This window comes from Lygodium microphyllum, chromosome 22 (genome assembly GCF_053477565.2).
Source record: "Lygodium microphyllum isolate KBCC chromosome 22, Lygodium_microphyllum_v1.1.10, whole genome shotgun sequence".
NCBI lineage: Eukaryota > Viridiplantae > Streptophyta > Polypodiopsida > Schizaeales > Lygodiaceae > Lygodium > Lygodium microphyllum.
The window spans coordinates 130,700,216-130,714,559 of NC_141156.1; the positions used below are offsets into that span (position 1 = coordinate 130,700,216).

Sequence of the window (14,344 nt, forward strand, 5' to 3'; positions counted from 1 at the left end):
ACATACTAACACATAACTATCTATAAAAGGACTTCATATCAAGAGATATAATTTGCGTATAAAATCAAATAGAAAATGTACATTATGAAATTGATAGCAATTTATAGGAATATAAATATAAGTTATCATAACTAGAATGGAATTGTTTAATCTTGCAAAAACTTTCTCTTTCTACATCTATCTAGGACAAGCCATTAAACTTAACAAAATATGCATTGATGAGGCAATCATAATTGCATTCTCTACTACAATAGAATTGTAGCAAGAAACATAATCATATACATTTATTATACTAATTCATTTGGTTAAAATATTATGGAAAAAGGGATAGCTAAAGTTTATTTTATGAATAAAATTTAATTATTGAAAAGTAGAAAGACTCAATTGGAAAATTAAATTATATTCATCCCTTAATTTTAGCATTTTCTACTCCTTAAAGTGACTATTTTGTTAATGTTCTTATCACTTGCAAAAGGTCATACCACCATGTGATCAACCTTTACACTAAAAGAGGAAGATAAAAACATGATCTACTATTTGTAAACATAGCCATGCCGTGTAAGTTACTTTCATATGCTTTTTCTCTCTACAAGATAGTCTAATAGGGCATTATTGGGTTGCCAAGGGATTTATACTAGCTACATACCATGAAGTAATAGTTTCAACAAGAAAAGACAAGGTATCAGTAAGGTCTACATCATCTTGATCCTCTACATTACACTTAAGGAAATATTCATGATAGATTATCAATGAGGAGCACATGGAAGCAACCATTCTCTATTACCACCTCAAAATCAAAATCCTACAAGAGGAGTAATATCACATCATCCAACCTATCACATGATCTTTGTTCATCAATAAAGGACGAGACTTCTTGGTCGACATAGAACTTGAAGTGGATAGACAAAAGGTAATGTTGAAACTTCTCACATGCAAAAGGTCATTATTGAGTCTACATAAGCTCTACATCCTTTCTTAAGGGCTTTTGCAAAGGACCCACTTCCATTTCAATAATCAATGGCCCAACAGGACATTATAATCAATGGCCTCATAAGGAGGAGTCACACTGATAAAATCAAGTCCACCCAAAGTATAGTTTCAATTCAATGTTTGTTGTAGAAAAGATTCCGTTTTCATCAGATGCACAACTGAATGTTGTAAAACTTCCATTTGGCTCCAACACCTCTGACGTGATCCAAGGATCCATCTCCACGAGGTGGGCTGAAGTGCATCCCCTGCTGAGAGCTTCAATGCTAACTGAGCATGTGCCACTAAACAAATCCAACCATCTACCTGAAGAGAAGCTTTTGAATCCATGCAACCTTGCCTCTAAAATATCAAAAATGGCCCTAGAGAATCTTGTGTGTGCCCCTAGGTACAACTTTTTTTGCTTGGATACCAAATGTGTAAGACTTTTTTCATCAACTGGGATCTTTGGGCTCAATATTTGCTAGCTCAATAATATCTTGAATGGACAACTTGGGGCCTTGGCCAATACTATAGATCTCCTCCTCATAAACTATGGGGCTATTGCTGGTTTCTCATTTGCTACTGAGAGGACGTTGAGAGGCATGGTCTTGCCACTATTGTCAAGCAGATATAGGGAGGTAGAAACCGTCAGCGTGAGAGATGGTAGTGGTAGGGGCAGCAATGGTGCTGAGAGGCAAAGCCTAGGTTTTTTTCCTACAAGAGTAGTAGTTGCTATTGCCAGTGGAAGGGATGGCTTGAGAGATTAGGATGGAAATGGACTTGTATAATGACTGGCCAAAGACCAAGCCACTTTTAACCAGGTTGTCAAGCCAACTCTTAGGAGTTGTTGTACTGAATAGGTGATATTGATAACTAATTTCTATGATTTATCCTAGCCTTCCTCAATTGTTATGACACTCTTTCGTAGTAGTCCAACTAATCTAATATCGAGGACTCAATAAACTTGTATATTCTCGCACTCTATACTGGACACTAAAATACTAAACCTAGGATTTTTATCCCTTAAGGAGTAAATTTTAGAGCATAAATCCAATAGATCTATTTGCACATCTCTATTTAAATTCCCTTTAAATTATCCCTTCTCTACCCTTATATGATAAAGTTTTTTTATTATTTATTAATCAGTAAACATTCAAAATAAATCAACTAACATTTTCACAAATCCAAAAACTCTAATTTCCCTTATAAGCATTTCCCTTGTCCCATATTGGTATAACTTAATACCTCGTCAACACTTTTAATTTGCATAAAGTTAGACACACCATATTTTATATTAATAATGTTTAAAGTAATAATGTCAAATTAATTTTATTTTTCTCTAAATCCAAAAAAAAACATAAAAATATAAAACTATATTCTTAGGTTTTCTATAAAATACTAATTTTTGTTGAATTAAAAATATGCTTTTTATAAAAAAATACTGAAATTTTCATCCAAAATAATGGTTTTTATTTTTAAGACATATTAAACATCTTTCAAAACTTTTGAAAAAAAAGTTTAAAATAATTTCAATAGTATATAATTCATTAAAAAAATATTATATCTTATAAATGTTTAGCCAAATATTTTATTTAAAAATATATCTATACCATTTTAAAGCCTTTTTAAAGCCTTTTTAACTATTTTTTATTTTTAAAATATAAAATAAAACCTACATAAATTATAATAACTATCTAGAGTTGAAAGTGAGATTCAAAGTCATTTGATAAAATTTATAAACCAAATAAATATTTATGGTGAATAACTTATTTCTGTTAAACGAGTTAAGGCACTTACGTAAAGTTCGAGAATCGTAATTGCGTCTTTGGGAGCCGTGTCCTTTCCAGTCGAGCCAAGGCGAGTCTATCAAGTCGTTCCAAATAGAAAACTCATCATTTCTCGCTTCGTAGAGTTTTCATTTTCGAATCGCCTTTTTGCCATAGAAATAGCCACTTATAACACTCTTAAGACTTAATCTTGATTAATTTCAAGCTTAAGAACCTAGCCTCCATAGTTTCATGTTAATGACTAAGAGGGGGGAAGAGAGTAATTCATATCTGGATCATCTGTCCACAGAATTAGGAGCGAACTGGAGCGATTGGAATGCAACAGACTATTCTGCTACCCTATCACTTCAGAAGAAGGGGGTACATTGAAGCTCCAAATTTTAGATTGGAGGAGAAGACATGGTGATGGTTTTCTACAAGCCATTGGCTTCAATGCTCCTCTCTTGCTCCTCCCTAATTACATTTCTTTTGCAATCTTCTTGTTTTGATGGCTTGGGAAGCCTCCTATCTCTCTCCCTCCTCTAATTGATGGTGCCAAAAAGATAGAGTTCAAGGAGGTGATGGCGCCAAGAAGATAGAGTTCAAGGAGATGATGGCACCAAGAAGATAATGAATCCCTTCTTCAAATTTCAATGATTCCTTTCTCTCTCTCCCTCTTCTCCAATTTCCCATCTATCCTCTTAGTCTTGAAGATGACGCCTCCCTCATGTTCGGTAGAATCAAGTTCCAACTGATCCAGCTTCACCCTCCTCTACCTGTATCTCATCCCCCTTTTCGTTTTTGATGGCAATTCATCTTTCAGCTCCCAGTCTGCTTATCATCAACTTTTTTATCTCCCTCTCTCCATCTTCCATTTCGCATGATAGCGCCCCCCTTCATGTTCACGACCCCTCCTTTCCTCCTCGTTTTTGCAATGGCCATCCCTTTCCTTTTTCTTCATTTTACTAAAAAAATGAAATCTTTCAATTAATTAATCCTACCTTCAAAAGAACACCTCCAACTTACAAGCCTTATGCAATTCCTTAGACTTCCAATTCTTTGTATATTGTGCTCAGTCAAGTAAAGAATCCTCAAGTGTGGTCAATGATGAAGACTCTCAATGCAAGAGATATTCTACTACACTAATGATAATTATACAAAGCAAGGGTCCCTTAATAGATTTGGCCTTGACAATTTGACCGTCTCATTGAAAAATCCTATGTTGGTTGTGGAAAGGTTCAAGCTTTCCAATTACTTGATATTCAACACCTCCCCAAAGGGATCTCAATAATAATCAATAATCTAACGATCGCCCTTGTAGATCATTGCCAAATTATCAATGTAAATGATGATGATGATGATCAGGATGTAGCATCAAGGTTTAGTTATAAATCATGTAGATTCAATAAGTAAATCTATCAATATTTATCTAGAACTCCACCTTTCTCTCCTACAAGAACTTCCGTGTACAGGCATCTCCTTACCAGACTACAGAGACACAGCCTCCAAAAACGGCAACAACCAGCACCGTATCTACGTTAAATTAATGATAAAAGTTGGTAACAATGTGCCAATTGTGTACAATTTTGCTAAAAACTTTCCAATAGTAGGCATTGTTTCTAGGTGTTGACATTCTCCCCCCACTTAATTGCGAAGTGTCCTCATGAGCATAGCTATATCACAAACATCCAGCAACACGAACACAACCACCACGAGCACTGCCACACAACTACAAAAGAAAAATATACTCTCTTATACTTAATTGCAAAGCGTCCTCGCGAGCACAACTACAAGAACTGCAAAACTGCACATTGAAAACTAGTAGACACTTAAAAGATAGGAAAATATTTATTGGTCTAGAGCCACTAAACAATAATAATCCTCTAGGCAAGAAAATGCCACACTACTATCCTACTAGGAATATTGCTTCCGAAATAGCCTCACTAAGAAAGTCCATGCCTAACAAAGAACCCAAACAAAGCAAGCTAATATTACGACACCAAATAGGACTCCTATGGTTTAGTTACTAACCCTCCATGTTCTACTAGAACAACCAATCACAATGGTCCCTAACTTCCAACTGTCCAGAGTGTTTGTTTATTTGTTTTTTTTTAAATAGCAGTGGATTTCTTTCAATGCCAAAAGAGTATATACATTGATTCTCCTTCCCAAAAGGTCCCACCCTAAAGAGATACAAGGCATCAGACACAAGGAAGCCGTCAAGGAAATCCCTACATCCTACCAGGACCTCAAAGGTGATGGTTATCTTCTTTTGGTGTTTTTTCTTTTTGCTTCTTCAACCCTGCAGTCTCCAAGTGGTTTCTTTCTTTCTTTCTTTCTTTCTTTCTTTCTTTTTTCTTTCTTACCTTTCGAAGAATGAATATATAGAATTTTTTGAGCTTTTTTATTTGGATTGGAATTTAAGTGTTTAAAAAAATAAAGGATCAACTAGAAGGCTAAGAATGCATCACTTAATTGAACGGTCAAACATTTCAGCTCAACAACTTTGCTCGAGGAATCTAATCTAGCACATAATACTAGTTACTATGGCTGGGTAAATGATAAGTAAAGGTACTCATCTCAGCTCAGCATCTCTCGGGGATTTTATTTTTGTGGGCTTTCATTTTTGTTCTTTTCTAATCAATCTCTTTTTTTCGAGCTTTTTCATGAAATATATCCATTCTGCATATAAATATCTCTTTGCAGCATCAAGAAAACAAAACCAACAGAAAACTAGTAAAATATACGTGTCAAATAGTCGCAAGGTACACTCTCCTCAAAACAAATCAAAGATCCCAATGCATGTAATCTCTTAGACAAAATCGGGCATAGTCACATGACGAAGTGTATAATAAACATATAAAAGTAGTAACAAAATGAAATGTCTAGAGTCTCTCAAAAAAAAGCACACACTCTCTCTCAGCATGGTACCGGTCCACACACTATGGTGGACAAACACTCCCCATAGAGCACATCATCTATTTCTAGACACATGCAATGTCTCATCTCCTCTGCACTGCCCGCGCCAAACCACCACACCCCGCAAACACATCCAAAACATAGTCATAGCACTTCGTAAATGTAGCTAGTAACCACCTAACCATATCACCAATCAAGATACAGAATCTTTGTGTCCATGCAAGTAGAAACAATGAAAATACCATACAAGGTAACCTGAGAGCAAAAACATCCAAGACTACTTCCCAATAGAAAAGATGAGACCTCTCTGCTCTGCCTCTGACAATGACACCATCAACGTCCATGGGAAAGACACAATCATCCATCATGTAGCTACGATACACTGGAAACAATCTCTCTAAAATCTTCTCCCCAGCCTCTCTATTGTAGCAAGGCACAACATGACCAACAGGATGCCAAAGACACATAGTAAGATCAAGTACCTATTCACGAGTGGAAATAGAATAAGTGATCCATGTTTTTATTTAAAGCATGTAACACAAACTTTATTTAGAACATACCACCATACCTTCAACGTATCCAACTTTGTTATCTTACCGCCTCTCTAGTAACGGGATGTCGATAAGCCTTGGAGTCACACATGAGTGTCCAAGTGCGGTGAAGCACAAGCCCCACTCTTGCCGCATCCGTAATAAACTCACCTTTATGCTCTACTAAGCACATAGTGACTAAGAATCCCTGGTCAGCCAAATACTCGCGAGCAAGGTCCATACAACCCATAACTAGACCCTTTGATAACGTGTTCCACTTGGGAATAGTCATGCCCTCTAAAAAAAACATTGGCGTTATGATATATGAGAAGTGAGTTTGATGTAAACCTTGTGTTGTAGAAAGCATAACTTACCCAATGGGATGGGACCTAGAGCATCTAGAAGTAAGTTCATAGGAAAATCCGCAAATATCAATCGAGCCACCTCTTGACATGGAACTCCATCTTTGCTATAAAGATGCATCTTTTGTGTTGCAAAAAACTTGTTGATGCTATACACAAAACAACATAGTCATTGATGCAAAGTAAACAATGATGCAATGCTATATGCAACATGTAAATTGATGTTCTTGCAATATGTAGTTGTCATGTCTACCTATCAAGGGCAAATCTATCAATTTGGGTCACATCCACTAATAGAGCATCGACATATGTTTGATACTGGAACCCTGCAACAATTATTTCAAAGTAATTTATTTTTAATAATCATACACGACTATCTTCATGGGCGACCAATAAAGCACATGAATTTCAAGTTAATATAAGACTTCTCACCTACTAAACGGGTCATAGGTCACCTCTCCCAATTCTCTCGACCAAGGGATGAATCTGCAACAAAGGAGGTGGTGGGCGCCATAGAGGACTCTGGCACATTTTTTCTCCCTGGATCTGTAGAGGTGTCTAGTTCTCCCATAATCCCTTTGCCTCTCTTGTCAACAATGCTAGCAAGGGGAGTAGTAGTGGCTCTGGTAGTAGCTTCAATAGCATGTGCATTGCCTTGAGTACCTTGGGTGGCATGTGTAGCATCCTTGCTAGCTTCACTAGCCTGAGTACTTCATTCTACACCTTTGGTATCCTTGGTTGCTTGCTCCTCTACAGTGGTGGGTGCAATAAGCGGTTCATGAGTATCAAATTCCTCCTTGAATCCTACATAGTATCATTTACCCTTAGATTCCCATGCATGAGCACAAAAACTATTGCTACAAAAGCGATGAGATGTTTACATAGATTGAAGTACTTACTCTCATGCAGATCTTTCTCTTGCTTAGGGATAACCCCCACAGGGTAATCCAGCCACCAAGGGCAAACACTTGCCTCCCATGCCGTCAATTTTCTCTCACATAATGATGGAGAATACATAGTGTTCTCGTCACGAACATCAATCCACTCTCTTGTGAATTGCGGAGCTGCATCCAGCCTCTTCTCTTCTACACATTGTAGTATCCACCTGCAACATTCTTGCCAATTACGCAAGCAAATGCATGCAATCTAATATGAAAATTAGACACACAATCTCCTTTATATAAGACAATAGTTTTATAATAATAAACCAACCACCCAACCTCGAGCTTTCACGTGGAGCTTAGAATAGAAAAATCAATAACATAAATAGGCTTTCAAGTGCCATTATATCTACTACATTTAAGATGAAGAGTTTGCAGAAAAATAGTTTTGATGCTAACCTATAAATCACACGTTTGGCTGAAAACGTAAGCTCTGGCATCTTCTCTGCAACATCTGAAGATTTCACTCCATCCAAGATGTGTACAAAAGCCTACACAAGTTTCACAAGCGCTTAACATTGGCACATATACATTTTAAGAAAGAACTTAAGAAAGTAATATGAATGCACTACATTGAGTCTACCTGCATGACATGATTCTTCATGTTAAGCTTAAAGAACTCCTCAAATGAATCTAGTAGCTATGGACCTTCTACTTGTATCCTTTCAATCTGAAGCAGTGCCTCTAAATGCAAGTGAGCCTAATATGTCTCTTTCTTCATGTAAACCCGAAAGAGCTTATAATCACCAAAATGCGGGTATTGGGGGTTTTTGGCCTTTGTGAGACTCATAAGATGCAACAATATTTTTTTCCTATGATGCACAACAATATACGCAAATAGAAAGCATTGAAGAAAAAAGCATCACATACACACAACTTGCGTTATGTATACAAATTACCTTTCCACAGGGATTTTTGAGCTTGTGAGACAATACAACTTTTCTCTTGTGATCTTGAGCATGCTTGCATCATCTCACTTTAGCCCAAATAACAACTTAAAGAACTCATCACCATTTTGGGGATTAGCAATGGATAGGTACTTGTAACCCCAATCCTTAAGGCGCTCCTCTTCCACTCTTGTAGCCTTCTCCAAACATTTATTCCTCTCTACCTCATCTAGACCAAGAGCCTCAAGCTTCGTAGTTTCTTTTGAGATGAAGACATGAAATTCATCCTATCATTCCAAAAAAAAAAAAAACTAAATTAGAGATAGAAAAGCACATCTCATACAAGTGAGCCATAGATAGAAAATCACCTTCCATACAAGCTGAGATATTAAACCGCAAGGAGAGTTATACCATGGAGCAACACCATGATAATACCTTGCCTCTATACTCATCTCAACCTCAGCCCACTTCTTCATGGCTGGACTCAATCTATCTAGAATGGAGTCTTTGTTTGCAGTACCAAACTTTTGAAACATATACACCTCATGCGCAATATTTGGAGTAACATGAGCTATGGAAATACTATTTAAAACAAACAAAAGCATAATATGAGAATGTAAGTGTAACATATTACAAAGAGGAGCATAGTTAAAGGAAGAAGACTTACGCATTGGTGGTGTCTAGTATGAGTAGTAGCTCTGCTTCCTTCGCCTTTGGCACCTCAATGAATTGACACCGTACACTAACATGGTAGTGAGCATAGTCGGAGTACTCTGTAATTGAAAACCAACTAACATAAGAATGGGATACAAACATTCAATACTTGCATGTATAGTGGACAACTTACTTTCTTTGATGCGTTTCCACCACGTTTTAAGCCTATGGTTTCCATCCCAAACCAAGAACTTTTTACCCTTAAGGTATTCCCACTCTCTTCCAAGAGCCCTCTCAAAGTCCTCATTTCTTTGACGCCATATTGGACCCCATTCATCTAGATTGCTGGCTGTCACAGACATGGTATCCCCTCTCGGACCTTCAACTGGCACAAGGAAGTGTCCCATAGTCTCAAGATAACCAGTGGAATCAAAGGAAGGAATCAACCACTGGGCATCATTCGTAGCAAATCTGACTGCCTCATGAGTCACCAATCTGCAAAGAGGCACAAGAGGAGGCAACGTCCTCTTTTTTATATAAAATTGACTTAGCACATCCTTCATCAGTCCTAGAGAGACTTGCTTGCCTAAGTTCCTTGAGTGCTTCTTTTCTTTTTCATCATCATTCTCCCCTTGATCACTATCACCACTCACCTCTTCTTTGTTATCTAGAGCATCATGCTGCACATTAGTCTCTGTAGGAGCAGATATTAATAAGTAACAATAAAAAACAGTAGCATTAAACCAATCATATATAATGGGTAGACAATATATACATAGATAAAACAATACATAACAATGAACAAACAGTCATATGTAAATGAAATGGACATATAAGTGACTATCTGTGTGCTCTGCAACCCCGTCAATTGTATTGGAGTCCCCATCCACTTGTGCTTCGTCATCAATGTAGACACATCTTTTTGGACCACGTCCTTTCTTTGTTGAAAGAGTGTCCACTGATCTCAAACGCGATGATGCTTCTTGCTCTAAGATCCGCCCAGGAACACATCCTAAGCGTAGCTTCATACAGACTTCACGGCTACTATGAGGTGACACACATTTCTTTCTCTTTCTAAGCACTCTTTTAGGTGCCATAACTTTCTCTGCACTTGCAAATAGATACACAATCAACCTCTTTAAGGTTAATAACACAATCAATCTCTTTAAGGTTAATAACACAATCAACCTCCTTAATACACAATCAATCTCATGATACACAATGAACCCTATTCTAGTTGAAAAATTCATGAATGGTGCTTGTGCATAAGCCCACCCATTGTCCATGCGGACACGGACGATTGGAGGGCTTCAATGTCAACGACCTGCATGACACGGACGATGCCATGTGGAGCTGCATGACACGGATGATGCCACGCGGAGCTGCATGACGCCACACGGATGAGCTGCACGACATGGACGATGCCACGCGGAGTTGCACGATGCCACGCTGACGACCCAACCTCGAGCAATACATAGATTAAATGAGTGCATAAGCCCACCCATCGTCTGCGCGGACGCGGACAATTGGGGGGCTTCAATGTCAACGATTGGAGTATGTATGTCAACGATTGGGGGGACTTATACATAGATTGACAACGCCACGCGAAGATGCACGATGCCACGCGGAGCTGCACACGCCATGCTAACGGACAACCTCGAGCTGCACGACGGACTGATGGGGCTACATATGCGAGCATTTTGCCTCAGAGAGGCATACCTCAACAAGGGCAGGAGCTGCGGGGTAGGAGCTGTGGGGCGTTCAAGCTGCAGGTCTGAGGAGGGTCCAGGCTGCAGGTCTAGGGAGGAGGGACACGGGTCTAAAGACACGTGAGAGAGAGAGTGTGTGTGGGGGGGGAGAGAGTGTGTGTGTGTGTCGCGAGAGAGAGAGAGAGGGAAAGAAGGGAGAGAGAGAGTCTTTTTGCCTTGGTCTAGCTATATGTGTGTGTGTGTATATATATATATATATATATATATATATATATATATATATATATATATATATATATATATATATATATATATATATATATATATATATATAGAGAGAGAGAGACTAATAAGCTAGTTAGTCTCTCTCGTAAGTTAGCCATTAAATAATTAATAATTAGGTAATTAGGTAATTAGTTAGCCGTTAAATATTTAGGTAATTAATACAACATAAATAAATCTTAAAAATATTAATTTAATCTAATTTACAACATTATTTGAAAAACTCATGGGACGAGAGCTCTTAATTATGAGTGCATAGTTGGTTTTTTAGTTAGATATATAGTCAGAAATGTAGTTGGACGTTTAAAAACTCACAAATTAAAACCTCGCGAAGACAAAGAATGAGAGAATGATAGAGGGCAATAAAGGTGAAGGATGGTGGGTGATTGAGTCGTAAATTTTGCTTTTAATTTTTGATGATTATGCTTATTTATTATTGCTCTTAAATGTCGATGAATGACTGTGGCTCTTAAATTTTGATGAGTGTGCATATTCATTATTTAGTCATCTCTACTTGTAGTGACGGTTGCTATAGCTTTGAGGTTATTCTAACCCTCTTGTAACTTCCTCCATGCCTCCCTTTTTTCTCTACACGGTCATCCGACGGTGAACTGTTGCCTTCTCTTCATCAAATACACACTGTGAGCTCTATTCAGAGTTTTCTTCTCTTCATCAAATACTAACCCACCAAAGGGCACAACATGTTGAGTTTTGCTATTTTGACATGGAGACTAGCCAGTGATTGCTTAGAGCACAGGGTTTCATTAAGAAATGGAGATGTTCTTTTGAGTGAGTACTACCTACAGAATCTATTGCCTCCAACACAAAAATTCCAGGGGTTGCAAGCTGTCATAGAGAATGATGGTGGAGCAAACAATGTCACCGTGTCTCCAAGATGGGATCATCAAGGGCATGCGCACTATCTGATTGATAGTACATTATCAGCCACCTACTCTATCATGCACTCAAATGACTATGTGTGCATCTCTAACAGTATTGAGTCAATAGAAGATGAGATTGACAACTACATTTATTGTACTCCTGGTTGTAGCAAATCAACTCCAGTGTGTCTTGACATACCCTCAGATAACAAGAAGGATGTTGATGAAGTAACAATTTCAATAGGTGCATGCAATGACGGAGGGATCCATAAGGATCTACATGACACAAATGTCGAGGAGGACCTATGTGTGGGCAGCCAAGAGAGGACTTATCTTCCTATGATAACTCCATTGCAGCCTTCATTGAGGAGAAAGCTAGAACGGGTAGATTGAAAAAATTACTAGCACTCTGTGGACCTCCACGAAGGGTGGATGAGCTCCCAATCGAGTATAATGGCACAATTGCTTTTGAGCTTCCAGCCATACATAGCAAGAAACGAATGATGGGTATGGAACAAAAATATGATGGTCACGTGTGGTCGCGGCCCTCAGAAACAAATATGGCAATTGAGTGCTCTGTGCGCTTGAGCTATTGTCTTGGAAGTCTTCAATGTCTTAGGATCACTTGTCCTTACTACATAACAGAGGGAAAATACAATGACATTTTTTTCCATGGTCACTTGGATAGAACCGTGAGCATGGGTTATCCTGCAAGTGAGGGAAACTCCAAGATAACATGTCACTATTGTCAAAATGTTGCTACTTGTGCAGCCATTTGCAAATGCATGATCTATTATGTATTGCCACTGGATCCTACAATGACACGTTTGGTGATCCATGTTGGGGAGCATGCTCATAGTGTTCAACAAGGCACAAAGAGGGCAACCCTTGACAAGGTGTGGAGGCTTCTGAGCACGGTCCTAAAGATCGAAAAGGGAGGCCCACAAAAATAACAGATGCTAGTTGCTCGACAAATGTTGTTTGAATCTTTAACAAAAGAAGACGAGTCGAAGGCGACTGAGGTGGACCTTAATCATTTTCTAGAAGAAATGATGCCACTTGTGCAGAATAAAGGGTAAGCTTGTGCATTATTATTTTCTGCTTACAATGTATGTGCTGCATTTGAAATAACCCTCTAATAAATACATAGGTTCAAAGGCATTATTTCACAAGAGAGAGCCAAACAAGGTCAGGTGGTTGGTGATGGGTATGACAACATGCTTCTTTTGCAAAAACGTTGTGTCTTCCCATTTTTCCATGGAAGTAGATTTCCAGGACAAGGTGATGCCAAGGAGAAGTGCTACTTGTTTAAAATGTCCACCAAGGGACCAGCTTCAGGGGTGGACTTAGTGAATCGTATGCGGTGAATAGGGACTGGAGATTTACGACGTGCATGGGTGCACTTTGATCATACCCATAGGATTGATGGGTGGGCAACTATGTCTTGTTCAGTTTATGATCACGGGTATGTGGCAACATAATTAAAGCTTGAATTGAAATTAAATTGTTGTTAATGAACACTATACTAATGTATCAATCATGAACTAGCATGAGAGCATTACAGGTAATTGCAATATGTGAATTTAAAGAGGAGGACGAAGAGTCTTAAATCCTGTTTTGGAGAAATTTGAATTCTGTCATGGTTCAATGTGGCCATGATCCACCTAACTTTGCTGGATTTATGTCCGATGAGGCAAGTGCAAATTGGATGGAAATAAGGGCAGTGTACAATGGAGGACCTCATAACATAATGGAAGGGAGGGAGCGTTCTTGTCTTTTTCATTGGGAGCAAAGTTTGCAAAAGCATACCAAGAAATTAGTCACTGCGGATAAACAAATGCATCACATTGAATTGTGTGAAGCATGGAGGCTAGCAACGACAACTCAACTAGCCTCACTTCAGGCCTCTGCTATCCGAGATTGGTGGGCATGAAATGTAAACAAGGAACACATCAAGGCTTTGGATAGGCGGTTGAAATGGTGGGAGCAAAGAATTGCCCACTGGGGAGGAATTGAATCTCATGTAAGTGTGTCATTTTTTCCAGATCATTAAGATTTGTTGCACAATGTAGCAATGGGGAGAGCTACTGATTCTATTTTTGGATTTGACTCCACAGGCTAACAAAAGTCCTTGGGAACATGCTCAAATTCCAAGCATAAACTTATCAGAAAGTGTCCATGCTAGTTGGTTAGCAGGTGAGGGTGGAAAACGAAAGATATCACTTTATGATGCATGTGTTAGTGATGTTTTGAATGCATATATTCAATGTGCAAAGAGGTTGGGCTATACCACAAGGAGGTTTATTGGATCTGGGCCTTCTATGGAGTCTTTGTTGGCTAGTGCCAACAAAAGGGAATCCCCAAATCCCACCTCTGTTGCACGTGTGTTGCACGGTGTTGTAGCTGGAAGTCCTTTGTACGAGGAGCCTATAATGCAAGGTGAT

General features: G+C 38.5%; 1 pseudogene; it reads right to left on the reverse strand.

Annotated features, from left to right (window-relative positions):
• Positions 1 to 1,014: 1,014 nt before the first annotated feature.
• Positions 1,015 to 6,476, reverse strand: LOC148017620 (uncharacterized; annotated as a pseudogene).
• Positions 6,477 to 14,344: the final 7,868 nt, after the last annotated feature.